Here is a 4,704-nt window from a genome sequence, read left to right as displayed (position 1 = left end):
GGCCTGCAACAGAAAAAAACAAAACCAACCTGGTACTGGGATGGCACTGAGCCACAGCCCCAGTCCTTTTTAGTTTTGGGTTGAGACAGAATCTTGCTAAATTGCTTAGGCTAGCCGCGAACTTGTGATCTTCCTGCCTCAGCCTCCTGTGTTGCTGAGATTACAGACATGTGCCATCATGCCTGGCTCTGCAGAAGTGTTTCACCCCATTGAATTTTATGAAGCTGCTTCAGATTTCAAACTCTTTTCGAGGAGAAGTACATGGCAAAGTTTTAAGTAATATATGGCTTTTACCCTGAACAGAAATCACTGAAATCCTGGAAGGATATGTTAAAAGCCTGTTTGCTTTGCCTAGGAAGAACCTGAGCCTTGGACAGAAAGAAAGTGGCTTGCTCACAGTATATAACCTGTGCTATAGAGGCAAGAATCTGACTCCTGATTCCCAGTCCAGGGCATTTTTCACTAAATCCTGCTGCTCCCTCCAGATGTGCCTTCCCTGATGGGGAGACATTTGTGTGCAACACATACTGAGCCTGTTAGAAGTGAGCAGGGATCCGAGGCTATTGGGTTTCCTACCAGGAACTAAGTGTCAGGGCACAACCTTAAGTGAGATCCAGTTACTATGGGGCCGCAATCTCCCTGAGCACATCGTCTTACAACGTTGCTGGCGTTGGAAGCTGTCAACTCAAAGGCCCCCAAGATCCTGGCATTAGGGAAGATTCTGCAGTGTGAAGGTCACTGCTGGACTTCCGAGGCTCGAGGAAACCCTCACCCAGACAGGGTCCTGTGGACCCACAGCCGCTGAGGGCTGGTCTTTGGGGTGGGACTAACGCAAACAGACCATCCCACTTTCACATTCCAGCTTTTATTGTTCGGTTTAGGATCCGCCTTTACCTTCCCAAGGCTGAGGCAATGCTTCCTGGCAATTTCATCCTCCTGGGAAACCGACCCAGAGAGCTCAGGAGACACCAACTTACTGGAAAAGTACAGCAGGGAGGAAATTGGAACGCACTAGGCTTCTGGCATTCCCTCCCCTGATTCCCTGGTGACAGCCAAGATCCGGGAAACTGCACTTACATCTGTATTTCCAGAGCCTAGCACACTCCCTGGCATGAAGTGAGTACCCTTAAAATGTTGGGAGAGTGAATGTATCATCAGATGGTGGCGTATGAAATTTGTTTGACCACTTTTCAAAGACCAGCATGTTTGTATGCTTTATTTAAATTATGTTTATTGGTATGGTTTACATATACATAATGATCATATTCATCACAGAGAATTTGTACCTGTCTGTGCTACACCTTGATTACTCTTTTTCCGATCACCTCTTCCTCCACCTTCTGTCTGTTGTTTTATTGTGGGGTGAACCTTCCGGGCACTGTGGCTCCCCAGCTGTCTCATGAAGTCATTAGTATCCACGCGGATCATAGTTACATTTAACTTTTCATGAAAAGACAAAGATTATTCCTAGCTCACTGGTGTACCCGATGTTCCTCATCTCTCTTCAGGCACAGAGAAATGCTTCCAGAATTTAATGAGATACCAGCTCTGTCCAGACTTCAAACATAATTTATTTAAAAGTAGACAGTCTCTAAACATTCTTATGCGGTGTGCCATTGGATAATAGAAAAAACAGAAAATCAAGTTCTGGACCACGTAGCAAATTTTGCAGTTCTGTGAGAACATATCTGATAGGAAGGACAGAGCCACTAAATAAACTTGGATTTTATCAAACTCAAAGTTACATTTTTGCTTCCTTGCTCCTTTTTTTGTGATACTGGGGATTGAACCTAGAGATTTCCAGCTGAGCTACACCTCCATCCCTGTTTATTTTTATTTTTATTTTGAGACAGGGTTTTGCTAAGTGGCTAAATTGTCCAGGCTGGGCTTGAAGTTGTGATCCTCCTGCCTCAGCTTCCCAGAGTGCTGGGATCACAGGTGTACATCACCACCTAGGGCTTGGTTTCCTTGTTTTTAAACTTGGGTATTTTTTGGTTACGTATGAGGATCACTCCCAACCTGGTGACACACTGGGGAGTAGGCATCATCAGTCTGTGGTCTTGGGGAAGAAATGGGGAAAGGGCAAGTCCAGGGCTCGGGGAACTATTTCCTCGCACCCTAATCTGAAGGAGCAGCATGCTGCAACCGGAAGCAGGGGGCTGTGTTGTTTCACAAGGCTTGTCTACATGAACAGAAGCTCAGCATCTTCTTCTGCCTCTAGCAGTGACCTTCCTATAACTTCAAATCACTTCTGGGACTTGCTGTGCAGTCAGGGAAGAAAGAAACAGAAATGTATAAAGGAGGGGGGGATCAAGCTAGCACTGCTACTGGGCCTGAACTGTACCTTGTCCTCATAATATTCCCTATAAAATACAGCCAACGGGGGCTGGGGATTTAGTTCAGCGGCATAGCGCCTGCCTGGCAAGCGCAAGGTCCTGAGTTCGATTCCCGGTACCAGAAAGAAACCAAAAAACAAAACAAAACAAAAAAACCCCAGCCAACCTTAAAGTACACCCACATTAAACTTGAGGATGGCGTCCTGCAGCATGGAAAAGTTAGGCTGTTAAAATGCCAGAGATTCTTGGGCTCAGACCCCTCCCTTACACCTGGTGTGAAGCCCGGGGTGGCCAGGTGTCTTTCTAGACAGTGCCAAGTACGGCTCCAAAATGCCCTTTCTCGTTGAGCTTCAGGCCTCAGCCTCCTGTGGCTTGCTGCTTCCGGCTATTTTAAGCTCAGCCGTGACAGCACACCCAGCTTTCTGCTCTCCTTTCTTCTCTCCCTGCGGCTTCCCTCAAGGTCTGAAATTAGCTGTGACTTCACCGCCAGGCTGGAGCTGGGTGCTGGCGGTTGTCTCCAGAATCTTCCCAGCACCTCCAGGGGAAGGGTGTAGCCTTGACTTCGGAGGCGACAAGCTGAGACTCCGAGGTGTGGCCGGGCCCACTAGGAAGGAAGGGGAGCTGGGAGTCTGGGAGTCGGACCCTGGGTCAACTGCAGAGACCCCCCCCCCTGCCCGCCGCATCCCCAGGGGTTGTTTTCTCTAATTCAGCTAAGAGGAAACTGAGAGGTGTGGGATCAGATGACTTGCTCAAGGGCTCAGCACCCTGATGGGAATGTCCCTGGTTCACCCAGAGATTTTCTTTGGATGCAGAGTGCAAGGATTAAGGAGCTTGCTGCCTCTTTCAAACCCTGCTGCTTCAGGCCATTTCCCGTGGTTGTAAAGAAACATCCTTGAACCAGCAACAGGGCCCTGAATTTACCAGTAACAAATAGAACAGAGAGAGAGAGAGAAGGACCAGGGGAAAACTGGAGTAGTGAAAGCAGAAGGTATCCATGCACAGAAGATTAAAACATGGATTCACTCAAGCCCTTCTGTCCTGAGACCTCACAAGGTCTCCTAGCCTCCATGGTTTCTGTTGGCTTCGCTGGTTTCTAACTTGGGGGCAGAGGTGATGTCAGGCTAAAGTGAGTATGTGAAAGGTGCTTTGGACATCCTGTGGCCCGTTAGTAAGGAAGGCAGTGTCGGCCCGGCGTGGTGCACGCCCGCACTCCCAGTGCTCTGGCGGGCGACAACCCCGAGTGGAAGGCCAGCCTAGGCTCCAGGGTGAGTTCAAGGCCAGCCTGGAACACATAGCAAGACCCTGTCTCAAAACAAAAACAAAGGCCCAAAATAAGCAAATAAAAACTAGAACGATGTACTCAAGCTGTAACGGCAGAATTCGGGTTATACTCCACAAGAAACTGAAAAGACTCTGTTCAGAACAACCAGAACTTTAATTTGAGGATAGCCACCCTTCATCCCTGACTTGCAAGTCAGGGAAGTGGGCTTGGGCCTGAGCTTCATTCCCACCTTATATACATTTTTGGTTTCCACGGTAACAGATTGGAATGTGGTAGCCCCGGCCACACCTTGTTTTCCTTGTGCCGTGTGACCGGGTCAGGCTCCGGTCATGAGCCCAACCACAATGATACATATTTTCTGTACTCTGCTCTATATGTCCCCCTTTAGATAACCATACATTTCCTTTATGGTTACAATGTTTATCTAGGGCCAGGGAAGGGATGAAACAACCCAGGCAGGGTCATAGGTGATTATCTAGGCCAGGGTGTTCTTTGTCTTTGGAGAAGCACTCCAGGGCTAAGTCAGGACTGCAAGGTTAACTTTTTACAACCCCTCCGGGATGTTTCCCAAGACACATTTGAGGCTTGCACTAAGACTAGAATTACTCTTTTTAAAATGATATGCTAAGAGTCACCGTCCCCTACGAAGCCCCCCTTCTACTGTCTGAAATGAAGCTCTAAGCACGGCTACCATGGTGCAATTCAAATTGGTTGATGTCCCGGCACGGGTGTTGAGGGCACCAAATGTTCATCTCAAGCAAATCTATAATATTAAGAAACTACTACACTAACAGTGTCAGGTTACTAAGGTAATTTATATACTTGCGGTAAAAGGTTGACTAGCAAAGGAGCAGTGCCAAAGAAAGGGATCCAAGTTTAAATCTGGCTGAACTCAAGCCAGTGTTAAGGGTTGTCCGTAGATTACTCATTATGTCAGGCCAAGGCTTTAAGTTATTTTGAGAGGGAAGGTTAATTCTAATAAAGCAGCTACTACAGAAAAGTAAAGAAAGGATTGCAGGGTGACCTCTGGGACAAGCACACGCCCTGCTGGGCGCAGAGTGACCCATTCGCAGGTCTCCCCTGATT

The 4,704-nt window shown here is 47.8% G+C and overlaps 1 protein-coding gene across 2 annotated transcripts in view; it reads left to right on the top strand.

Annotated features, from left to right (window-relative positions):
- The first annotated feature begins 644 nt into the window (after nucleotides 1-644).
- Nucleotides 645-4,704, top strand: part of LOC106150130 — a 50,948-nt gene continuing 46,888 nt past the window's right edge. Inside the window, exon 1 of one of the 2 annotated variants that reach the window (XM_013521854.1) lies at nucleotides 645-1,116. The gene's annotated coding sequence lies outside the window, so the exon portion shown is untranslated. The remainder of the gene's footprint in view (nucleotides 1,117-4,704) is intronic. The other variant, XM_013521855.1, reaches the window with a different exon arrangement.

Source organism: Chinchilla lanigera, unplaced genomic scaffold (assembly GCF_000276665.1).
Source record: "Chinchilla lanigera isolate Chin_1 unplaced genomic scaffold, ChiLan1.0 scaffold00064, whole genome shotgun sequence".
Lineage (NCBI taxonomy): Eukaryota > Metazoa > Chordata > Mammalia > Rodentia > Chinchillidae > Chinchilla > Chinchilla lanigera.
The sequence above is the reverse complement of the archived record's forward strand: the minus strand, read 5'-3'. Positions and strand labels throughout refer to the sequence as shown.